Below are 26494 nucleotides of genomic sequence, written 5' to 3'. Positions count from 1 at the left end.
CTTTTGCCCGAGCTGGCCTCAGAAATCTCTAGTTCGCTTCCACACCTGGCTAGAAACTGTTTTGAGAGGAGCAAGCATAGCCTTGAGAATAGTCAGGGGCTATCAAACCTGTATGAGCAACTGTGGGGAATAAAAGAAATAAATCCAGAAAGGCAGAACTGAGGCTTTCAGAGTGAAAGAATAAATATCTGGATCAAAAGTGACCTTTTCCTTTTTTTTTTAGCCTGGATCCCCACCCAACTCTGCCCTGGATGTCATCTTCCCCCTAAAACATCATTCCACGGGGCTTTTGCCACTATCACAATAATGACAAAGGGCTTGGGAATGTGGGAAGCTCCTTAGGCCAAAGCTACTCCTCCCTAAGGGGCCAGAAGAGTCATAGCACAGTGGCCTTGGCCCGTGGAAGACATACGACAAGGTCTCTGTAAACTGTGCTGGATTGGACAAGACTGTGGATCCCAGGGGTGCCTTCTCACCCTACCCTCTGAACCTAAACTTGACTCCTACTGCTGATTTGAGAGGCCTGAAGTGAAAGGGTTTGATGACGGGCAGGATCTTGGAGAGAATGAAATGGGAAAGAGTCGGTGAAAGATGGGCCTCTCTTCCCCAGAAAGGCCTTGGTCAGCTTACTGAACTTGCTGCCTGGGCAGAAAGAAGAGCAGAGCCTCCCACTGGCCATTGCTTCGAGTACAGCTTCTGTTGCCAAGGTGAGCCCAGGAAGCATAGCAGTAGCTGATAGGATTTCAGACACTGTGCCAGGCACTATACAGACTGATCTCTCCCATTCTCCCAACAATCCCATCGTCCATTATTCTTACAGATGAGCAAATGGAGACACAGAAAGGTTAAATAAATGGCCACCCAAAGTCACCCAGCAAGTGAGTATCCAAGCCAGTGGTGCTAGAACCTGTATCTTTTGCCACTACTCTAATTATATTGCCTTTACTGCAGCTCCAGGGACACTGGGTGCCCAGAGATGAGCACTCAACCTCATCACCACCATCTTGAATCATCTCCAGCTGCAGCAGTCCAATCTAGCTCCTGAGATGGTAACCAAAGAGTTCCAACGATGGCACAGCCCAAACAAGACGGGCCGCAGGCAAATGCCTAGAGTTTCAACTTCATAAAGCAGCCTCTCTTGTCAAGTAAAGCACATGGTCATACAGGGAAAGCAGGGGCTCAACAATGCAGCCCTCCTTTCTTGGTTGCCTCCAAGAAACAGACCAACAAAGTCTTGTGTGCCTCCTCCCTGTTTTAGTCTTCCTGCTCAATCCCAGCTAGACATGAGTGCTAGATGTAGCTCCTTTGTAACTGCAGACAGTGTCCCTGTCCCTTAGGACTGGCAGTGCTCTGTCTGACTCCAGCCCCAATCTCATAGAAAGAACATTCTCAGAACACAACACAATGTTAACTACACTGCCTTCTTGCTTCCTGGAAGGGAAGGTGTGCCAGGCAAAGGCCAACAGATAGAGAAGAAAAAGTGCAAGACTGCTTGGATCTGCCGTGCCAGGAGCCCAACCAGCCTCAGCCTGCAGCACTCCTAGGCTGTCTGGGTTGAGCATCACATGTCTGAAGAACTGATCTTCCCTGAGAGCTTGGTGGCTCTGCTTGGGACACCTTTGGGTTTCTTGAGCCAAGCCTATCTCTATGGCCTGTTAACTCCTGAGTCCTTCAGAGCCTAGGGAAAACTTACCTGATTTCAGTGTGTGTGTGTGTGTGTGTACACATGCGTGCACATGTGTGCATTCGTGTGCTGGACCTCGGGCTTGAACTCAGCCTAGGCACTGTCCCTGAGCTTTTTTTTTTTTTTTTTTTGGACAGTCCTGGGGCTTTAACTCAGAGCCTAGGTGCTGTCCTTGAGTTTCTAGCACTCTCCCTCTTGAGCCACAGTGCCACTTCTGGCTTTTTCTGTTGATGTGGTATGGAGGAATCGAACCCAGGACTTTATGCATGGTAGGAAAGCAAGCACTCTACCGCTAAGCCACATTCCCAGCCCTCCCTAAGCTTTTTTGTTCAAGGTTAACACTCTACTACTTGAACCACAGTTCTACTTGCAGATTTTTTGGTAGTTAATTGGAGATAAGAGTCTCCTGGAATTTCCTGCCTGGGCAGGCTTTGAACAGGGTCCTTAGATCTCAGCCTCCTGAGTAGCTAGGATTACAGGCGTGAGCCAACAGCACCTGGCCCATACCTGATTTTTTTTTCTATAGGTTTCCATCCACTCTTGCCTGCTTTATCCTTTGTGTTCCCCAGACCTTGATGATGGCACTCGCTTCTGATAACAGCATCAAGTCCTTTAAGGCTGTATGCAGAATGATGACTTTCCTGGAAGGCAAAGTCCCTCGGCCCTCACTGAAAGCTGGGATGAAAGAGCAAAACTAGGAAAATATGGTGGAGACACAGAACTGTGCTCCTCCTTGCCCAAACTATCTGAGTGGCCCAATGACAATGGATGGCCGGACAGACCCACCCGTCGAGCCTTGACAGGCCAGGCAATCAGGCTTGCTACTAGTGGGGAAAGCACTGAGAACCCCAGCTATGGTTCAGGTGTGTCGCCTCAAAGTTCATGTGTCGCAGTCTTCGTTCTTGGTGCTGTGAGCTGGGAGGCAGAGCCCTGTGGGAAGTGTTGTCCATAGCCCTCATGAATGAATCAGTGCCTTTTGATGGGGGGGGGGGTGCAGTTCCCCACCCCTTCCTGTCATCCTCTTGCCCTTCTGCAAAGGCAACTCATTATGAGTTGAAACAACACAGATCCTTAGTCAGAAGTCAAGCACCCACTGCTGATGTGTGCATGGACTTTGCAGCCTCCAGGAACCCCAGTCTCAAGCAATCTTTTAGAGTCACAGAAAGAGGACCAAGAAACTTCACTCAAGCAGGAGCCCCATCTGTCCTCTTAGGAAACCTTCTTGTCCCACAGAACTTCCCTGACAGGAGCACAAGGCTGCTGTTCCCTTCTGAGGCCATGCTGTTCCTGGGAGTGGCATGCAGCTCAGGGGAAGGAGCCTCAGCTCCTGGAGCTCTTGCTTGTGGTGGTTAAGACAAATCTGGGACTAATTCCCAGTGTCAGCTGATTGTCACTCCAGGAAGAAGTGGTAACCTGACTTTGCCTTGATGGGAAGGGAAATACCTCCAGACTTGTGGTGAAGACAAGGCTGTGATCACCCACCACTGGCTCCCCAGGGAAGAGCTTGTTCCATTGTGGTTGGAAATCAAGCAGTGGGCAAGATCCTGTTCCTTCTGAAGGCTCCAGAGAAGCATTCTTGCTTTTCTATCTAAGTGTCTGGTCGCTCTGCATTTCTTCTAGTATGGCAGCGTGACTCCAGTCTCTGCCGATCTTCACATGGCCTCTCCCTGGAACCTTTGCGTCTTGAATCTCCCTCTCCTTTTCTTTGCCAGGAATACCAGTCATTAAATGTCAGATCTACCCTAAATTCAAAATGACCTCATCTAGAAATGAGATCACAATCTCATTTTAGGATGTTAAAAGAAAACCTCAATCCTTAAGTATATTTATAGACTTCATTTCTCAAACACAGTAGTCCCCTCACTCTTTATCTGTAGGGAATATGTTTTAAGATCCTCAATCCCTAATGGTATAATGGAGTACCAAACCATATATATTTATACATATATAATATCTTTTTCCTATAGATGTCTATGAAAATATTAATTTATAAATCAAACACAGTAAAAGATAAAAATATACTGTAATAAAATTGTCAGCATCCCTACTTTTTTGCATTCTAAAGCCATTATTAAGTTATATAAAGGTTACTTCGATGTAAGTCTTTCAATACCTTCAAAGTCTAATAACTGAGATGTATGTGAAGTGACAATGGGAAGGCAGTACATGCAGTGTAGATACCCCGGACAAAGGATGATTCATGACCTGGGCAGGATCAAGAAAGAAGATGCAAGATTTTACCTCGCTACTCAGAATGGCATACAATTTAAAACATAAATGGTTTATTCCTGAAAATTTCCATTTAATGTTTTCTGACAGCTGTTAAACACGAGTACCAGAAACCATACTTAAGGGGAAACATGGTAAAGTCACATTTACAGCACTGGTGGTTAGAACTTGAGCATATCTCTCAGGAGGAGACACACATCAGGGACCCACTCTATTTCATTTATTTCTCTTTGAAACGGGGATCACGACCCCTGCCTTATAAGGTTGTTGTGAGAGTTACACGGGTTATAATACACACAACGTGTAGTATCTGGCACATAATGAGTGCTCAATGAATGTTAACATTCACGATCGTTCTTTTCCCATCTCCCCATTTCCTCCTCCTCAAGATATAACTGGATGCAACCTTCTCACCCACACAAATCCAGTGGTCCACACATCTTCCTCTACAGATGTGGTAGTGCAGTGGGGTATAGCCCTATTGGCATAATCTCAAGCTGGTTTCATCTGCAGGCCTATTGGCTCCTTTGTGTCAACAACTGAATCTTATTTATCTCTCCCTTAAAAAATAATTACTCTCTTTGAGCCCAACAAAAATATATCCAGGCCACAAGCAATACTAGGAGTATAGAGACATCATGGAAGAATACCATTTCATCTTCATGAACCAAGATGTTTTCGTTTGGCCCTGACAATTTAGCTGGTCATCACCTCTGTCTCTCTGGCACCTAGTATATAATCTGCTCCACCGGAAAGATACACTACCAATATTAATTGGTGATACTGAATAATTCAATGTATCAGCCAAATGAGGGAAGCGGCCTGAAGGTCATTGCAGCATTGAAGGAAGCCACTGGTTGTACTGCCTCAGGAGGCTTCATTCAGGGAACAGGTGCAGGTCTGAGCTGACAGGAGGAGGGAAGAAAGGCCTTAGGGCACAGAACAACCAAGATACAAGAGGAAAGTGTTAGCAGTTGAGTGCCACCAAATGCTACCTAGCTTCAAGAAAAGCTCTCACTCTGATCTGTGACACATCTTGGCTTCTCATGAGACCCACCCATCAATCATCAATAAAATGTCCACCAGCTTTTATAAAAAGGCTCCTCAGTTACCTTTGTGTTTGTGGAATGTTTGTTACTTAGGGACAATTGCCGTGCTGCACTGTAGTGGGTATGCACATAATTATGTGGCAGATTAATTTTGTTATTAGCTTCCTTTGATTATACCACTCTACAGCCCCCAAACAAAGAACAACAACAACATTGAAGCCTCACTGCAGGAGGTGGGTAGGCTTTGGGCCCAGGCTCCACAAGGTGAGCTATTCCCTCAGCTAGAGTGGCTCTTGTGGCTGCTGCTGTTCAGAGCGGCCTGTCCTGAGCACTTGCTGTGCTGGGCTGAGTGTCTCAGCTCCTTCCACCCAGCACAGCAACCCTGCTAAGACCCACTTTACAGGCACAGCACTCGGTGTGCACCCCCTACCCCCACCAGGGAGCAATTTCCTCTCATATCCTGGGCTTGGGAAGGGCTAGCAGGTTCCATAGCTGGCTGTTGCCTGAGATGACTCCAGAGATGCCAGCAGGTGTCTGTTTTCCCCCCCTGGGGGGCCCATCCTGCCCCACCCTCTCTGTCCCCACCCCTGCCCATGGCCTGGCCACAAGCTCACCTGCGTTTCATCCCAGGGTTCTCTTGTTCTCAGGCTCTCCTGTCCCCGGTTTCTACAGTGACCAGCACTGCAGAAATGCTGATGGACTCTTCCAGTGGTAGCCAGAGAGGGGTGCTGGGAGGAGGCAGGAGCAGCAGAGAAAAAAAAAAAAGCCAGGCAAGCTCTACAGCCACACGGTGACCCTGACATTTCCAGAAGGCCGAGAAGAGCTCTATGGAACTGTGCCCACCCACCAGGCCACTGTGGGCCTCACCTGTGTGCTCTGTGCACCCGCTTCGTGGTGCCCATCCATCCTCAGGTACAACACAGGAGGGTTACCCCTCAGCGTGCAGCTCTTTTGAGGAGAAAGCCTTTTGGAGACCTAGAGGCCTCCATTCTCCCCCACTGTTTCCCACACCCCAGAACCTTCTCAAAGCCGTGCCTTAGCTCCTTCAAGGATAGCTTTAGAGTACCTGACATCCACAGAGCAGTGACTCCAGCCACTCTCAGCTCACACTTGTGGGGCCCCATGGGCTCAGAGAGGCCCTGAGGCAGGAGCTGCCATCATTGGCCTGGCCCCTCCCGGTCCCCCACCAGGGTGAGCACCTCCAGGACAAGTGGGACTTAGCAGGATGCACAGCCAATGGGCTGCTGAGGCAGGTTTGAGACCTGGGATTGTTCTGCTCTAGAATCCCAGGCTTATCCTCAACACCACAGTGCTCCAGTCCTGTCAGGATGCTCCATGGGTACTGGTTGAGGGTCGTTTGAAGCTGGCCCTTGCACTCGGCGCTGAGGACGTACCACAGCATGAGATGCAGAAAGCTGGTGGAGCCAGGGTCCAGGCCTGGCAGCGCCCTAGGTGAATTTTGTTCTCCTGGGGATTTAGTTGTGGAGATGCACTGGGGAGGGTGGTGTCCCCCGCACAGACTCCATTCCCAGCCCACAGGCACAGTATCTGGGATCACCAGCACCCACAGCACTGTGGAGGAGGCTTTGGCTGGGCCAAGGCACTGGCACTGGCCCCAGAGGATTGAGACTGCCTTGTGCCCCATTCTCTTCCGGCCCTCATACCAGCTTCCACGTGTGGCAAGTGCTCTGATTGGGAGACTAGGAGAAGTAAGTATGGAGGGGGAAGAAATATGGAAAAATAGATTCTGCAAAATCTTGTCATTGCAAGGCCTTTCCCCGTTTAGGAATTGCTCAGCCTCCATAGGAATTTCACAGACACATGGCAGCCTGTAGTCACGGAGTCAATTCATCTGCCTCTATCCCAGGACTGAGCAGTTTCTCCTCCTCTCCTCCTGTTTCTCCCCCTCTTCCGTTCTTCTCAAAGCTCCCCCACAAAACTCAGCTTTGACTTTGTGGCAGTGATTTATGCTCTATGGTCAGGGAAGTTCTGAGAGTCTGACCTCTATTTTTCATACCACATTTTACATCTCATTCCCCCTCCCCTTGAACACTATCAGAGCTACATAGTTGCTTAGAAACCTTACAAGTGGTTTTCAAGTAAATTTTATTCCTTCTAGGGCTGGCTTCAAACTACCATCCTCAGATCTCAGTCTCCTGAGTAGCTAGGATTACAGGCATGAGCACTGGGCTTCAAGTAGATTTTTGTTTGTTTGTTTTTGCCAGTCCTGGGGTTTGAACTCAAGGTCTGGGCACAGTCCCTGAGCGTCTTTTGCTTATGGCTAGAGCTCTACCACTTGAGCCACAGTGCCAATTCCAGCCTTTTCTGTGTATGTGGTACTGAGGAGTCGAACCCAGGGCTTCATGCATGCTAGGCAAGCATTCTACCAATAAGCCACATTCACAGCTCCAGGTCCCTGAGCTTTTTTTGCTCAAGGCTAGTGTTCTACCCCTTGGGCCACAGTGCCACTTCTGGCTTTTTTGAGTAGTTTGAGATAAGAGTCTCACAGACTTTCCTTCCCAGGCTAGCTTCAAACTGTGATGCTCAGATCTCAACTTCCTGAGTAGCTAGGATTATAGGTGCAAACCACCAGCATCCAGCTTATTTATTTATTTTTGTAGGAAAATCTCTTCCAAAAATTCAGAATCTAAACTCTAAAACGTTAAGTTGACAAAAGATTTAGCCCTGTTTAATATGAGGTAGGATCCCTCTTGTGAGTGATTCTCCAGCATATCTAAGCCTAACACTTCATGAGAAGACCCTGAGAAGGGAAGCAATTTGCTATAAGAACAGCCAACATTGTTGGACTGCAAGGAAAATCATAGTTTCAGAGGTCTGAAGACGTGTGTGTGTGTGTGTGTGTGTGCGTGTGCGTGTGCACGCTCGCGCAAGTCCTATGCCTGGGCTTTCCTTGAGGTGTTTTTTGTTTTGTTTTGTTTTGTTTTTGGTTTTGTGGCTAGTGTTCTACCACTTGAGCCACAGCTCCACTCCTGGCTTTTTGGCGGTTAATTGGAGATTTAAAAAAAAAAAAATCTCAAAGAAGCTGGACACTGGTGGCTCATGCCTGTAGTCCTAGCTATTCAGGAGGCTAAGATCTGAGGATTGTGGTTCAAGGCCAGTCTGAGCAGGAAAGTCTGTGAGACTTTTATCTCCAACTAAGCACTAGAAAACCGGAAGTGGCCTTGTGGTTCAGGTGGTAGAGTGCTAGCCTTGAGCTGAACTGCTCAGGGACAGCATCCAGGCCCAGAGTTCAAGCCCCAGGATGGAGCCCCCCCCCAAAAAAAAATCTGGGAGAGTTTTCTGCCTAAGCTGGCTTTGAGCCATGATCTTCAGGTCTCAGCAGCCAGAGTAGCTATGATTGTAGGCATGAGCCACAGTGCCCAGCTCTGAAGATATATACTTTTTACTTTTATTTATTTATTTTGAAACAAGGGCCTCATTATGATGCCCAAGCTGGCCTTCAACTCTCAAACCTTGAGGACTAAGATATGCATCATGATACCTAACTAAACAATGTACTTTGTAAGTATATCCCAGTATCATCTGAAGGCCGTGTATTGTGTTTGCTTTGTTTTGTATTCTCCGTTATGATACTTGGTACTTCAATATGCCAAAAAAAACTCAACAAGAAGTTGGCAATGCAAATTGTACAAACATGTTTTGCAAATCTCTACATCTTTGAACAAAGATGGTCATCACATTTTCCCAAACTTTTCCATGGAATGAGGCCCATGTTTTTTGTGTTATTTACTCATTTATTTCTTTTGGAGTGCATTTGGAGCACAACCCATCTGACTGCAAGAAAGCTCCAACTGGAATGAAATGGCAGTGCCCTTTGCGCTGGGACTCATTAAGCGTCTCTGCCCCAGGGATCCTGGAATGCTCATGGAACAAATTTCCTTCTTGGGATCACTAACATTATCCCCTAATTGAAGCTCTGAAGGTCCTGTTAGTGGCCAAGGCAGTGGGCCTCAGTGAGCCCCTACCAGACTACATTCCCAAAGCATCAGGACCAGGCCTCATGTCTGATTCCCACAAGATACATGGCTCACTGGCCCTCCCCTGCTCCCTTGCCCTCCTCCTTCACCTCTAGCTGGTTACCAGAACCCAGAGCCAGGGACTGTAGAATGTCTCCAGTGGACAGCTCAGTGGTGTGTGCCATGGCAGCACTTACGAGAGACTCATTTTCCATGCCGGCCTTAGAACTTTAGCTTATATGCGTATGTCGACTGCAGCAGGCACACTGTGCACGCCATATATCCCAGGCACTATGCCAGACCATCTAGTCCTGTTGACAAAGCATGGCAGCATCATTTTCTCCACTGCACAAATGAGAACTCTGATTTGTGAGCCGGAACCAATATTATTTCAATGAACCAATATTATTTCATTTAATGTCACATGTATCATTTCATCTAGTACTAAGAACAATAGGTAACTGTTTTGTTGTGACTTTTTACTGTTGTTGCTGTTTCTGCCATTCCTGGGGATTGAACTTGGGGCCTAAGTGCTGTCTCTGAGCTTTTTCCATGCTCAAGGTTAGAACTCTGCCTTGAGCCACAGCTCCACTTCTGGCATTTTAATGGTGAATTGGTAATAAGAGTCCTGCCTACGCTGGCTTCCAACCTCTGCTGTCAGCCTCCCTAGTAGCTAGGATTACAGATGTCAGCAAGCCACTGGCATCTGGCTGGTCCTTTTTCTCTTTTGCTGCCTCATGTCCATGAGGTGAGCCATTGGCTTCATCATGTGCTTCCTGCAATTGCCATGTGTATCAGTCAGTTTTTCACTATAAACAACAATAACACAAAAAAGTCCTTCAAGACAATTAATTTATATAAAGAGGAAAGGTTTATTTTGGTGTCATGGGTTTCTCTACATGGTCAGTTAACCTGGTTGCATTTGGGCCTAGAGTGAGGTAGAACATCATCGCAGGAGTATGGTGGAGAAAGGCTGCTCACCTCATGGCAGCCAGAAAGTGAAAGAGAGGAAGAGTCCCCACACCCCCTTCAAGGGCATGACTCCAAGGTCCAGACCTCCCGCCAGGACCCATCTATTATAGGTTCTAGGGGCTGGGAGTAAGGCCTAGTGGTGAAGTGCTTGCCTCATATACATGAAGCCCTGGGTTTGATTCCTCAGCACCACATATATAGAAAAAGCCGGAAGTGGCGCTATGGCTCAAGTGAAAGAGTGCTAGCTTTGAGCAAAAAGAAGCCAGGGACAGTGCTCAGGCCCTGAGTTCAAGCCCCAGGACTGGCAACAAAAATAAAATAAAGGTCCTACCACTTCCTAATTATTCCATTTGGTGAACTAAGACTTTATCACTTTGAGGGCACTTACCCAAACCTGGTATCACCTGGAACCCCCAGTGGAGGTCTAAAAACAGTGGGTTGGTCACATCATGAACTGGACCTTCTCAGATTATGAACCAAAAGAAACCTTTGTCTTCATAGGTTGTTTCAGGGATCTTGTCACAGTGATAGAAAGTTGACAAGTACAGAAAAGCTGACAAGTACAGCCTAAGTCTGTGCCCCTCGCCCTTCTAGGGATTTTTGTTCTAAATTCCTGCAATAAATTCTGTTCTGCTAGTGATCATTATACTTGCAATTGAACCCTGACTGATACATTGTGATACACTGATTGTATCATTTCATGGAAGAAGGCTAAAAATTAGGACAAACATAATCCTAAAGGGAAAGGTTTAAATTTGTTAAATCAATCCCAATGAAAGACCCAGTTCCTCCTTTTCTTTTTTGCCAGTGGAACTTTAATGCTACTGATGGCTCTAAAGGAAGTAGGATGATAAGTCATTTATCAACTATTTAACCACAGCACTAGAGGAACATGGCCCTGGTACCCATAGTATTCAGGGCCCATTTCAAATGCCCCAAACAATGTTTCTATGGTTTCCCCCCACACCCTATTCTGAACCAGAGTTGGGGACCAATGAGAACTTTTGATGGGGAGAGGTGGGCAAGAGTAACATTTGAGTAGGTTGTGTTAATTTTGAGGTGCTGGGGATGGAATCCAGCACCTTGCACACAGTAGGCAAGTTCTCTGTCCCTGAACCACACCCATAGGCTTGGTATTTGAAATGGAAATATAAAGGTCAAGGAAAATAACTCTGAAAAGAAAGTGGGGAATCATCCAAGGGGATGCAATGAAGCTCCTGAGGTGTAAGGAGTCTTGCCCAGGAAGGAACGCAGGAACGCTCGGCATTCGGAGTCCAGGATGATCTGTCTACCATCCCTGCCCTGCTCAGCCATGGCTGCATCAGCACTGAGGAGACCTCAATGCAGAAGCCTGGCTGAGGAAGGCTCCAGACTCAAGGTTGGAAGTAGCGGAGGAAGGGTGGGTAATTACCTACATTCAGCCAAGTTGGTTTGCTCAGCTGGTACCCTACTACTGGAGCCACTTGTCCAGCCCAGCTTTTTGCTGGTTCTTTTTGGAGATGGAGTCTTGTGGACTTTTCCAGGTCTGGCTTCCATCAACAATCCTTGCCATCTCAGCCTCCTAGAATTCCAGGCCTGAGCTACTAGTGACAGGCTGCAAAGTGGGTCTTGATGCCATCAGCAGAGCCTGGCGGATGGGGATATGAAAAGACCTGATGCTACAGGATGGACTTACAGAGACCGGAAGTGTTGGTCATCTTCCAGGTCAGTGTTGTAAGAGGTGATGTCCCCCTCTCTCTGTCTCTCTGTGTACCTGTCTTCCCCCAACACTTTAAAATGGAAAATTTCAAATACATACAAAAGTAGAGAGAAAGGTGTCACAAACCTCTTATGATCCAACACCCACAGTACTCATTTCTTACCAATCCAGCAATGTCTAAAATTGTTTTACTCCCTGATCCTCTGTTCAAATACAACCTTATGTGCGGGTAGCTGGATGAGATTATGAAGTGTTAACTCACACCTTTCCTCTTCCCCTTCTTCCATTCAGCAGTGGTTAGGAGCATGACCTGCTCTCTCTAGGGGAGTGTAGAGGATCTGCCAAGGGAGATTAATCAAGGCATCTCAGGTTTGGTGGCTAGGACAATAGAAATGTAGTTGCCTACTGTTTTGCAGATGAGAAGTCTGAAAGCAAAGTATGGGCAGGGTGGACTCATTCTGAAGTCCCTGAGGGAAGGATCTGCTCCAACCCTCTCACATTAGCTTATAGACTGCTGTCTTCTTTCTTTTCTTTTCTTGTCATCATGATTCTTCTTGGGGCTTGAACTGAGGGCTTGGATGCTGTCCCTGAGCTTTTTCACGCAAAGCTAGCAGTCTACCACTTTGAGCCACAGCTCCACTTCTGGTTTTTAGCTGGTTAATTGGTGATAAGAGTCGCCTGGACTTTCCTTCCTGGGCTGGCTTTGCACCACGATTCTCAGATCTCAGCCTCCTGAATAGCTAGGATTGCAGGCATGAGCCACCAGCGCCCAGCTGGACTGCTGTCTTCTTTCTATCACTGCCTGTCATCTTTCCTGTGTGAGTGCCTGTGTCTACACTTTCTCTTATATAAGGACTCTGGTAATATTGGATTAGGACAGATCCTGGTGATTTCATTTCCATTTGATTATCTTTATAACAATACTATCGCCAAAGGAGCCGCATTCTGAGGTAATGGGGATTAGAATTCCAGCAAATGAAATTTTAGGCACTGCAATTCAGCTCATAACAAGTCCCCTGACCTAGGCTGAATGAATATCTTGAAGAAACACAAGTTGATTTTTGTTGGGCATGGAAAGATTTTTCTCAGGTGGGAGGGCTGGCAAGAAAGCTCTTTGGGATGAGGAAAGAGAGGGAGAGGGGACACTGGGCAGCTTCCAAAAGGCACTCTGTGCTTAAAGTGGTACAACATCAGCAGGAACAGCTGTGACCACTGGACAGAGAAATGGCTTATGAGTGAGCATCCAGAAGGGAGGTACTACTTGGGAATGGAACCCCAAGAATATTCAGTTTGGGTTTGGTTTTATTTTGCCAGTCCTGGAGCTTGAACTCAGGGCCTGAGCACTGTCTCTGAGCTTTTTTTGCTTAAGGCTAGCTAGCACTCTTGAGCCACTTGAGCCACAGCACCGCTTCTGGCTTTTTCTGTCTATGTGGGACTGAGGAATTGAACCCAGAGCTTCATGCATGTGAGGCAAGCATTCTACCACTAAGCCACATTCCCAGCCGCTACTGTGTTCTTTTGATATGTTCCCATCAGTCTTACAGGGCAACTTTGCTTTCTAGCTCAACAAAGCATTCCAAGTTCACCGGAACCATTCCCTGTTCTAAGTTGAACTATAGTAGCAATTTGACAAGAGGAAGGTTTGGGAACTCATGATACACTAGGGGAAAAACACTAGCAACAAGATATTTCCATAATAATGATTTCATTATTATCCAATTAGGTCATTTTGCTCAGAAACTAAGTCCCTTTGCAGAAATGGCTGAGACCATCTTTGTAGAACATATCCCTAGCATTTTGTTATACATTCCTTTCTGCTTTCATTGGTGAGAGTGAGTTCCTTTTTCTGGGTAGATGACCCGTACTCAAAAGGTGAGTGATACTGGGGTGATGGCAAGCAACCGCCAATCACAGAAATGAAACTCTGAGACTATTTGTCCTCACTGGATGGGAAGGCAGAGATCCCATCAGCAGTAGGAGAGAGCATCTTGATACTCCACATTCCACAATGGGACCTGAATGATTACTTGTGGGCAGCTAGAATGAAGATAGAGCTTCAGTGGACAGGGCTACAAAGTCTGGGGCGTGGGCTAACTGTTTCAACAGTGTCTGAAGGAAGACATTATGAGCTGAGGATTTTTCTTTCTTTCTGGGAAAAAATTGTTTCTGCATTATAACTAACACATAAAATGTTCATGAAATGTACAGTTGGATATGTTTTGACATATTTCCATACACTTGTCTCTCAGTCTTCATGGGATTTTAATTCTAGGACCTCCTAAAGGATACCAAAATCTATGGATGCTCAAATCCCTTATGTAAGTGGTGTAGTATTTGCATATGTCATGCACATTTTCCCATGTACTTGAACTCATCTCTACTTATAATACCTAATATGATGTAAATGCTATGGGGATAATTGTCAGATTACTGTACATGGAGTAATGACATTAAAAAGTCTACACTGGGGGCTGGGGATATGGCCTAGTGGCAAGAGTGCTTGCCTCATATACATGAGGCCCTGGGTTCAATTCCCCAGCACCACATATACAGAAAATGGCCAGAAGTGGCACTGTGGCTCAAGTGGCAGAGTGCTAGCCTTGAGCAAAAAGAAGCCGACAGTGCTCAGACCCTGAGTCCAAGGCCCAGGACTGGAGAAGAACAGAAAAAGAAAAACAAAAATCCGCACACCTGTTAGAATTATTAAAGCGTGAAATAGTTGAAGTTCAAAAAAAAAAAGTCTACACTGTTCATTCAGTACAGATATACCACATTTTTTTAAATGTACGAAGTAAAATGCTCATTATGACACTTTCATACATGCAGATAATGTACTATGACTATATTCACCCCTTATATTGCCCTTTCTTGTCCTCCCACTTTCCCTTTTCCCTCTTCCACATCCCTTTTACCATCCTGTTCCATATACTAGCTTTGTCTTTCTGAGTCTGGCTTATTTCACCTAACCTGACTATCTCCACTTCCATCCTTTTTTTCTGCAAGCAATACAAATCTTCATTCTTCTTTACAGCTAAATATTCCATCTCATATATATGTACATATGTGTATATATATGCACTTATATACCACATTTTTTTTATTCATTCATTGATGGACAACAAGGCTAATCTCATAACCTGGGTATTGTGAACAGCTCAGGCATAAACATGGATATGCAAGTGTCTCTATAATAAGTTGACCTTAATTCCTTTGGGTATATTCTCAGAAGTGGTATAATTGGATCATAAAAGTTCTACTTTTGATTTTTTTTTTTTTTTTTGCCAGTCCTGGGCCTTGGACTCAGGGCCTGAGCACTGTCCCTGGCTTCTTCCCGCTCAAGGCTAGCACTCTGCCGCTTGAGCCACAGCACCGCTTCTGGCCGTTTTCTGTATATGTGGTGCTGGGGAATCGAACCTAGGGCCTCGTGTATCCGAGGCAGGCACTCTTGCCACTAGGCCATATCCCCAGCCCCTACTTTTGATTTTTGAGGAAACCCCCATCCTGATTTCCATGGTGGCTATGCTATATTTCCATCACCAGTATATAAATGTTTGTTTTCTCCAGTATATTTCAATCACAGATAAGAAGCTCTGTGGTTGCACATCATGTCTGTTTCAATAAAACTTTATTTACAAAAATAGGAAGTAGGCAACTCCATCTATAGAGTCCACTCCTGCCTTGCTCAAAGGTCTGTAAGACAAGGTTCTGCAGGAGGATGTCCATGATTCTCATACCCTACCTTCCACTTCTTTATTGTCTTCACACCTGTAAGTGGGATCAACTTTGGTTTTCTGTATGTCCTGCAAGACCACGTGTGCGAACTGACGCAAAAGAGCTGCCTGTGTGCCAGGATCACAGGTGCACAAAGCAAAGTGCTGTGCTATGTCATCCAACTTCATCCTCTTTGCCTGCTTTGAGATGATTAAAAAATAAGAACTTAAGGTTATATCTAATTCTGTCCCTAATACTATGGGCTCTTAAGTTACTCTCCTCTCTCTGCACCCCATTGCGAAAACATTTCTTTCCCCTAACATTCTTTATGTTACTGAGTAGACAACAACGAGATATTTCTTACCTGCCTTGGGTCACTGTCTACCAGACAATTCCATTGCTGTCTTCTCCTAAAGGCTATTTTCCAGATTTCTTTTTAAAAGTACTATACAATGCATGGCATTATTATTATTAATTACTATTATTATTTTAATTCTGAAGTGATTCTAGAAAGCCCAGTCCCAGGATTTCACAATCTGTCACCATCCTTTGGTGGCCCAGCCTGTTGCCAGGGAGAGAGATTATCTGGGTTTGGGGAAGGTCAGCCAGCCCCAGCATGATCTCTAACACAGCTTGGCTTGCCATCCCTTGTCACAGATTCACAGGCAGAGACACTGAGCCTGGGCCTGGACAGGAGCTCTCCAAGGCCGAGCAGAGTGGCTACTGAGAAGAGAAATAACACTTAGCACCACTCCAGCTTTCTCCAGGTCATTCTAATCACCACCTACGCCCGCAGGAGGACAAGGCTTACTAGGCTGCAGGCAGGCTGCAGGCTGTCAGGATCCTGAAAGAGGGAACCAGGGCCTCATCTGCATGGCCCTGGGGGCCCTGCTTTGAACAGAGTAGAGATGAAAGAGCAGATCTCTAGACCACTAGAGGAGATGGAACACAGACAGCACAGACACGAAAATATTTATCACAGTCCTCTATAAATATATGCAAGAGCTGGAGGCCTAGAAATGTGCCTTCTTCCACGCCAGCTTCAGAAATGAGCACTTGCACCTATGAAGAATAAATTTATTCATTTGTTATTATAAAGAATGCCTCTCATTTCACATGAGGGTGAATAATTTGAAAAGGATTTTCATATCATTATGAAATTCTGTTCTTCATAACAAGTCATTCTAGGAGGCAGGAGAATGTTATTATCCTGGCTGAGTCTGCAGGTGGCAGGTGAAGTGACTTGTGTAGAGGGAGCACAGTTGGAAAGTAGTAGGGCTGGTGTAGACCCTTCAGAGTCTGACTTCAGGCTTAGTGCTCTGCCCCAGAAGCCTCCTATGTGGAGTGGGGAGGACTCAGTGAGGAGACGTGGAGAAAGGGGAAGAGATGAGCTATACAGCAGAGTTGGCTCTGCTTCCAGACTATTAAATCCTTCTCTTTCTCTCTCTCTCTGTGTGTGTGTGTGTGTGTGTGTGTGTGTGTGTGTGTGTGTGTGTGTGTGTTACTAAGGTTTGAGCTCAGGGCTTTGAACTTCCTATGCAGGTGGTCTATCACTTGAGCCACTCTACCAGTCTACGTTGGTGGGTTTTTTTGTTTGTTTGTTTTGATTTTTTTTTTTTTTGCCAGTCCTGGGGCTTGACCTCAGGGCCTGAGCACTGTCCCTGGCTTCATTTTGCTCAAGGCTAGCACTTGGCCACTTGAGCCACAGTGCCACTTCTGGCTGTTTTCTATACATGTGGTGCTGAGGAATTGAACCCAGGGCTTCATGTATACAAGGCAAGCACTCTTGCCACTAGGCCATATTCTCAGCCCCTTTGTTTTGATTTTTTGAGACAGGATCTCAGTGTATAGCCCAAGCTAGCTTCTCCATCCTACTTCCTCAGCATCCTGTGCTAGGATTACAGGTGTTACCCACTGTGCCTGGCCCTATTTCCCTCTCCTTACCTTGCAAAATTTCAGAACCAATATATTTTCTAAATAGACATTATGTTTTCTTTTTTTTTCAATCTGTCATGATGCTTGAAATCTGGGCCTGAGTGATGTCCCTGAGCTCTTCAGCTAAAGGCTAGTACTCTACCACTTGAGCCACAGTGCCACTTCCAGTACCCTGGTGGTTAATTGGAGATAAGAGTCTCATGGACTTTCCTGCCCAGACTGGCTTTGAACCTCGATCCTCAGATCTCAGCCTCCTGAGTAGCTCACAGGCGTGAGCCACCGTGCCTGGCTTATGTTTTCTTTTTTTAAAAAAAGATTTTCCATTGAAAATGGTAACCCCTCTGTACCTCACCTTTATAATAACAACTTTGTTTTTTAAAAAAAGAGAGCTTTCAATGGTTAAACTCCTGTGCACATCTAAAATGGGGTTCAAACCCTAAAAAATGATATGTAAACAAAATTTGGGGAGACAACTTAGGGCGACATCCATAGAAGGTGTGAAGTATCAGAGTAGGCAATTACACGTGTAGAAAGCTAGTGGGATCTGTGGTCCCAAGGGATGGGATGAATAACCTGACAGACGTACAGGTGCCTGACTCTCTCTCTCTGATGGCATGTCAGGGGACTGCAGGCTCACAGTGTGAGTGTGTCTATGGAGACACCCTCATGGGAAGGGGCATGTACGTGTGGGGGAGCCTAGCTTTCAGAACGAAACCTGAACTTCATCGATGTTGCCTTTCAAGAAGGTTGCCTTTGACTTTCCTAATGAAAAATTAATAGCCACTTACTTGCTGCTGCCTTTAATTACATTTGCTAGAGACAAGTGTCTGCCATCTAGCCTGACTCTGGTTGGCTTCCTTGCTGGGTCTGCTCTCAGCAAAGACCATTTGGTTTGAGAGGGAGAAGGGTGCCATTTTGGCTGAGCAGCTTGAAGAAGCAGAAACATCCTGGGGTGGAAGCCTTCTTTCTGCTAATAGATCCTGACCCATTAACATCCACCTGACCAGAAAGCCGAACCACACATACCTGGCAGGGTGTGGATGGGCTTCTAAACTGTGGGCTGAGGTGTTCTTAGGGAAGCTCTGTGTGTAGACATAATAAACATGCTCCCCCCACAAATGCAAACCACTTTTCTAGCATGTGTAGACACTACTAGGATTGGTGAGTTATTAAGGTATTTAATTACTCAGTTTAGTAACAGCTTTTTACCATTATGTATTATTGTTAGCTTAAAAACCTAGCCAGGTGTGGTGGCGCACAACTGCAAACCCAGCACTCAGGGGATTGAGGAGCAAGAATTTAGAATTGGGCTATGTAAGGAAACAGTCTCAAAAACCCTTTTTTTAAAAAGTACATATACACTTCTCTGAATTGAGTGTTTTCCCCTAAGGGGAGGCCTCCCTAGTGGGAGGTGAATGGATTCTCACCTTTCTGGAAAGGAGCTTGGCCCTTCTCAGGTCTTCCTCCTGTGTCCCCTGGCATTTCCACTTTGTACTGAAAGGTAAAACAGCTTGAGGTCCTCACTAAACTTGAACTTTCGGTTTCTAGAACCATGAGCCAAAAGAAAATTCTTTCACAAGTTAGTTTTAAGGATTTTTGTGATAGCAGTAAGAAGAAGAGCAAGAAACAATGCATATTTGGTAACTGAAGTTTTTTCTTTTTTATCTTACACATGGGCCTTCAGACAAGAAAAGAATAAGAACTTAAAACGAGGACAGCCTCTTTGTAACTGTAAAAGAGGAATACTGGAAGAATGCCTTTTGTTTTTATCAATATTATTTTATTGTTTTTTTGTTAATATCATTTTATTGTTATTATTAAGGTATTGTACAGAGGGGTTGCCATTTCACAATTCAGGTGACATATACATTTCTCTTTTGGACAATGTCATCCTTTCCTTCACTTCTCCTGATCCTGCAAAAAATGGCTTTTTTTTCCTTTTAGCTTACTTTCCCCCATTCCATTTTTATCAGCTTTAGTGTGATATGATTTATGTATCATAAAACAGGCACACATTAAAGTGTGTAATTCAATGGTGTTTAGTATATTGACAAGGTCAAGGGGCCATCACAATCAATAATCTTATGACAATTTTCAGCACTCTACTATACTCATTAATGATTACTCCCTATCCTTTACCTCTAGCTCCAGGTCTAAGCAGCCATTGATATACTTCATTTCTTTTAGGTATTTCATATAAATAGGATCGTACAATACTTGGTCTTTTGCCACTAGCAGAATCTAGTCTCTGCATATCCAATACCAGAGATAGGATAGATAGGCAGAAGGGAAGAAGAGGTGACTAGGGTTGACACAACCATAGAACTATATTATACCAACAAACACATCCAGTGACCACTCACCGTCAAAACCCAGACCACCAAAGCCAGTTGGGGCCAACATGGCCAGCTGAGAGGACTGCTTCTTGTCCTTTGTTTCATTATAATGGCACCTCTGTGTCATTAAGGTTGCTTGCAGCTGATACTCTGCATAAGCTGCATGGCCCATCTCTTCTGACCCTGGTGTGCTTGCTCTCTGTTCTCTGGCTCTATCTGAATTGCTCACTTTTCACTTCTTGGGGGCAGCATGCTGCTAGCATACTACTTGGGCTTCCTCCATTCAACTATGCCGAATATCATTTTCTGCTTCCAATTGGCAATCAGTTTGTGTGTTAAAAGAATACGTGAATTATAGGGATGGTTCCCTGATTTTTAGGAAAGGGGATTTAGGAGAAAACACAAGGAAAGAAAATGAATACCAAAAATAAGAATAAAGATAAAGTGTAGACTGGACATTAGTGCAAAGGCTGGCCAGGCTAAGGCTGGCCTTTTAAGGTGATTGGAGGGACAGTAAAAGGTCCCAGGATGCAATGGGTCTCCCATTTACCCTGGGTAGGTAACTATGGTTAGAACCATATTAGTCACTTTTTTTGCTGGAGGCATTAACTGCCTCCATTAAAATGCACATGTCAACATGAGGGAGATTGCTCTGTTATCTGCCTTTTCCACTTCAGCTCCAATTTGAGTTCTCACCCTTTCCTATTCCCTGAGGCCCAGAGGTTAAGAGGTGAATCTGGTTTGGAAAAATTTAGGGCCTACTTCTAACCGTGACCAAGTACAAATGTATCATCTTGGCTTCCAGGGAACCAAAGGTTAAGACTGAGAGCTGATGTCCTTGGTTTGCCCTTCAGAGTTCATGGCTGGGAATTGGGGGGCAGAGAGAGGAGGATAGTTTGGCTTGGAAGATGGCTCTTAGGGACCTCGGACATCATTTGTGGTCTTGGGTAAAACAATGAGTCCTAAATTCTTATGGACCGCCAGCCCTCAGGCACCCAGTGCTCTCTCTAACCTGCTAGCAACTCTGGGACTTGGGAATTAAATAATTCTCTCTAGGAAAGGTAAATCTTCTAACTTGAAGCATGGGCCTTGCTCAGAAAGCACAAATAGGATTCATACCTAATTGTAGGGATGGGATGGTCATTAAAATCCTTTTCATCCCCGGTAGTGCTCAGAAATGGTACTCAAAGTATAATGCTTTGGCATAATGAATACTTTAAGCAAAAGGAGAATCGATGTGATACAGAATTCTCTGCTGTTACTCTCCATGGGTAGAGCTCATGCAGCCCTCCTGGCTCCACAGCCAGCAGAGACCACTGGGTGTGCAGCCTGTAGTAGGCAAAGCTTGCATAGTGTTACTGCTTAGTGGCCCGACAGTGTCTACTAGTGTTGCAGCTCCGAGGCCAGTGCTGCTAGGCCTCCATTGCTGGGCCTCCTCTTATCTCAGGACTTTGGTGAATGAAGCGCAGAATAATGCATGATGAGTGTGAAGAAGAGAAGTACCTCGCTTGAAGACTGTTGCTATTCTGTCTAATCATCATCGGTTCTGTCAGTCATGCATCTTCTCTTCTTTAGGTGGCTGTCTCTATTCATGTCTCTGAGTTTAGGCGTTTTTATATCCTGGGCTATGCTCTGATTGGTTGCCTCTATTATAATTAGGTAGCCCTTCACTGGTCTGGTCCTATAATGTTCAAATGGGATGTTAATTCTTAATCAGATCTCTTATGCAAATCCTCTTCTCAGAATCCAGGGAAGTCATAGAAAGGCAAAGGGGCTAGGGATGGGCAGAGACAAGATGTTCAATACAGTATTTCTGTATTTCTTTTCTATCTGGTTTTGGCTTGCTAAGTGGTGGTAGTTAATGTCTGGATCCTAACTAATTTGCTCTTTGAAAAGTTTCCCTGACCTTCTGCTCTCTTGTCCCTTCATTCCTGACCTGCAAGAGATTTCTCTGTAATCCCCCCATCAACATGGATCATCCAGCAGATTAGCTCAAGTGAATTTGGTCCCAGGATATTTTCTGTTCTTTGGGTCCATTCATCTCTCCCCAAATTCATTCATTTCCCCGCCCCCCCCCCCGACCTCCCACCCCAAAGATTGCCTGCAGTCTACATCTGCTCTGCAGTAGCTTCTGGAGCCATCTCCTATCATGCTTGCACTTGCTTTCCAAGTGTGGCTACACTATTGATAATTTGCCTCCCCAAATGGAATGGACCTGATCACCCCTGTCCTCAAAGCCAGGAGCTCCTCTCTGTCTTTAGATCCAAGCTCCTCTGTGCCTGCAGAGAACCCAACCCACCTGTCCATCCTCGCTCACCATCTCTAGTTCCCTCTCTCACATACACCTGGGGCTCCATGCCACTCAGTACTCCCAGGATTTTTATCTTCGCGAGTGGACATTTCCTGTGTGCTGGGCAACAGGCTAAGCACTGCGTACAGAATGAACATCAACTCTGTCTTTAAAGAGTTCAGCAGACTGTGGCAGCACTTCTGTAAATGAGTCAATACCATGCAACAGACATTAGGATGGTGACATAAGGAAGGTGCACTGGAGTGGAAGACGAAGGGTGCCTACCCGCCTAGAAGCGGGATGGCAGAGAGGAGGGGCATTCATTTAACTTGTCTGCAGAGGTATAAAAAGCAGTTCAGGGTGGCTGAGTGACATGGGAAGTGGAGGGTGGTGAAAGCTGGCAGGTAGGAAGAAGCTGCTTTGTGACAGTCTTCAGTGGAGGATGTGATCAGACCAGGGTGCAGCAGAGGACAGGTTTGAGGATAAGGAGGCAGAGTTGTTGACTGCCCAGGAAAGAAACGGGAGCGGGGCTGGGAATATGGCCTAGTGGCAAGAGTGCTTGCCTCCTACACATGAAGCTCTCGGTTCAATTCCCCAGCACCACATATATGGAAAACGGCCAGAAGGGGCGCTGTGGCTCAGGTGGCAGAGTGCTAGCCTTGAGCGGGAAGAAGCCAGGGATGGTCTCAGGCCCTGAGTCCAAGGCCCAGGACTGGCCAAAAAAAAGAAACGAGAGCATCTGGACAAAGGCAGTTGTGAATGAATGTGGAATAAGAGACACAGGTGCACAGGCAGGGTAGGGAGAGGCTATCACTTGCAGTATGTTTGGAGAACTGACTTTAGTTTTAGATGTGTGCAATCAGGGGGCTGGTATGTTCCAATAGTGTACAAAGGCAGGAGGAAGACTGGAACTGGAAAAGAAGGCAAGGGCTGGAGATATAGATTTCAGAAATATCTTAGGGAAAAACATGTGCTTATCCTTTGACCAATTTTACTTGTAGGAATTTCTCCTAAGGATATAATTAAGGATGCATGTGAAGATTTATCTACAAAAATGCTCATTGTTTATAAGGGTAGAAAGGCTAGAACCATTTTATAAAATGCTATGACAGTGAAAAATGCCTAAAAGTAGAGAGCTAGTCAATTGAATTATACTATATCCATAAAAATAAAATTCTATTTTGACAATAAAATGGCTACTGGGTGGACATGGGTGCACACCTGTCATGCCAGCATTCAGGATAATGAGGCAAATGAATCATGAGTTCAATGCCAGCCTGGACTACAGAGTAAGACTTAGTCTTAAAAGTAAAATAAAATGGCTGGGCAAGGTGACTTACATCTGTAATCCTAGCTACTTGGAAGGTGGAGATCAAGAGGATCATGGTTTGAGGCAAGCTCAGTGAACAGAAAGTTCTTCAGACCCCATGTTCAGCACAATAAAGCTGAGTGTGGGGGTATGTGCCTGGTATCCCAGCTACATAGAAAGCATCAAGGCCTTCCCTAGTATAAACTTGAGACCTTATTCAAAAAATACCTAAAGCAAAAAGGGGTGGGGGAATGGCTCAAGTGGTAGACAGCCTGCTTAGCAAGCAGAAGAACTTGACTTCAAAGCTCAGGGCCACCTTAAGTAAATAATGCTTTTATTAATTAAAAAAACAAACACCCAGTAACAATATATGTTAAGTAGGAAAAAATAGACTCTAAAATGTATTCGGGGCTGGGAATATGGCCTAATGGCAAGAGTGCTTGCCTTGTTTACATGAAGCTCAGGGTTCGATTCCCCAGCACCACATATATAGAAAACGGCCAGAAGTGGCGCTGTGGCTCAAGTGGCAGAGTGCTAGCCTTGAGCAGAAAGAAGCCAGGGACAGTGCTCAGGCCCTGAGTCCAAGGCCCAGGACTGGCAAAAAAAAAAAAAAAAAAAAAAAAAGTATGCAACCAAATTCCCTTTTTTTTTTTTTTTTTTGGCCAGTCCTGGGCCTTGGACTCAGGGCCTGAGCACTGTCCCTGGCTTCTTCCCGCTCAAGGCTAGCACTCTGCCTCTTGAGCCACAGCGCCGCTTCTGGCCGTTTTCTGTATATGTGGTGCTGGGGAATCGAACCTAGGGCCTCGGGTATACCAAGGCAGGCACTCTTGCCACTAGGCTATATCCCCAGCCCCCAAATTCCCTTTTAAGAAAAAATTAAGACCTTAATTCCGTTCTTTTTCTAGGAGGTAGGATTATGAACTTGCTTTCCTTTTTCTTTTAAAAATTTCCTTACATTAATCAGAAACACCATATATGGCTTTTGTTGTAGGATGATTTTTGAAAAATCAAATCAAACAAAAAAGAATGATACAGGGGGAGCTCAGGGAAGAAGAGGATCAGGGGAGATCCTTTAATCACTACCATCGATATCTCTGGCTGGGCTCTATGTCCTGAGTTTCTCTCCATATTGTGTTTGCTACATGGCTGCATAGAAAGCAAAGAGCAGTCTGCTATGAGCAGTGGGCCTCGGGCAGACTCAAATTTCTCAGCCTAAGTTTCTTTACAATGAGGAGAGTAACACTTTCTTCAAGTGATTATATGAATAAAATAAATTTAAAAGAGACCACTGGTTTGGATTCAATTCCTATACTTGTCCCAACAGACCTAATCAAAATGGAATTGCTCATGATCATGCCCGAAGTCTCAGGCCACCAAGCTAAACTAAGTTCCAAGAAAGTGGGGGTGGGATAGGAGAGAATACGCGGGCATAGAACTGCCAAAACAGGGCAGCACCAGCTGGCAAGATGCGGAAGTCTCCTCTGATTTACCCATTACCAAGGAAAGCACCTTTTTTTTTTTTTTTTTTTTTTTTTTGGCCAGTCCTGGGCCTTGGACTCAGGGCCTGAGCACTGTCCCTGGCTTTTTCCCGCTCAAGGCTAGCACTCTGCCACTTGAGCCACAGCGCCGCTTCTGGCCGTTTTCTGTATATGTGGTGCTGGGGAATCGAACCTAGGGCCTCGTGTATCCGAGGCAGGCACTCTTGCCACTAGGCTATATCCCCAGCCCCAAGGAAAGCACCTTTGATACAACCTGTGCACTCTTTGTTCTTACGTTTCTGCTTCTTCAGACCTTTTCTGTCAACCTCCTCTGCTCAGCCCATTGGATTAATCTATTTTATAGAATGAGGTGTTGCCTGATTCTTGAATCACAAATAAAAGCTAATTAAGATTTCTAAATTGAATCTGTGGAAGTGCTGTCTTTTGGCACTGTCACTGAACTATTTGCTTACAGTGCACAGTAGTTAATAACAATTAGCCCATCTTCCCTTTCTTCTTCCCAATGCTAGACCTGGATTCGACCTACAGAGTCTTCGGGGCTCACAGTGGGAGGTGATGCTGCCTGTTCCAACACTGGACATGCTCTTTACCTCATTGGTCACTGACATGCTTCTGGGGTTTCCTTAAACAATGAAGCAGGCTGACCTGGAGACAAAGGCCAACTCAGCTTCCCTGAAAATCTCCTGAGCCAGGTTGGTCATCTCAGAGTTTCACATACTGGGGGTGTTCAAGACTTTTTGTTGCTTAAGTATATGCTGCTTTTTTTTTTCAATTTAGGTAATCATAGATTACTCAAAGTCTTGATGGTTACTCAAGGGCTGGTTTACTCAGATCTCCTGGAATTTTTCTCCTCCCAGTCTGTAGCTCTGGCAAGGTCTGTCTTCCGGTTGGCAGAGATGACCAACAGAAAGAGGGCAGCTCCCTGGGACCTCTAGACTCCTTACCAGAAGCTCTAGGGATCAGGGCTGGAGGATGAGGAGGGAAAGGTGGAGGATGAGGAGGGAAAGGTGAAGGCTGTTACTGCCTTCCCTGGGTGTGGTCACTCCTCCCAGGTGGAGACTGCCCCAACACATCAGCAGGATGGCTTTGGAGCCAGGCGATTTATCATTCCATAAAGCATTCGGGAAGTTCAGGTTTTCTTTGACTCAGAAAAGTCATTCTCACCTCTTCCTCACTTTGACACCTTGCTAGGGTGGGAATCCTTCCTGTGAACGGCTTGTTGGTTTGGGGAGGCAGTTGAAGAAAGAGCTTTGGGTTCAAGTGAGGTGACCTAAATCAGCTATGACAAGTTGGTTAATTTCTTCCAGCCTCAGTTTCCGCATCTAGAACAACCACACAGACATTGTCCCCTGTCACAGAACCGGGGTTATTGAGAACCAAACACAAATTGGAAACCTAGGATCAGGCAAAGAGCTTCTTATAAACGCTAAGTGCTCCCAGCGCGGTCTGTGGGGCTCTCTCTTGGTAAGGACGCACGGAGTGGTCCTGTCCGCCCCGCCCTGGCTGCATCGGCCTCACCCACTGCATCTCCATCTTTTCCGCCGCTGTCCTCCAGCGCTTCTGAGATCCTCGGTCTCGGCGTCTCCCGGAGTCCATTGCCTGGTCTAGTTTTGGGGCCTCTCTGGCCTCTCCTGGGACTCCGGCTCTGGCTCCTGGAGGCAGTCGCCGCCCGGACGCCCCCCGCCCCGGCGCGCCTTCCTTTGGCACAGCCGCCCGGTTCCGAGGATCGCCCAATAAGAGCCCCGGACTCCAGCCTGACAGCCCGGGAAGCGGCCAATCGAGCCGGGCTAGGGAAGGGGGCGCC

Source organism: Perognathus longimembris, chromosome 5 (assembly GCF_023159225.1).
Source record: "Perognathus longimembris pacificus isolate PPM17 chromosome 5, ASM2315922v1, whole genome shotgun sequence".
NCBI lineage: Eukaryota > Metazoa > Chordata > Mammalia > Rodentia > Heteromyidae > Perognathus > Perognathus longimembris.
Note: the sequence above shows the minus strand (reverse complement) of the source record.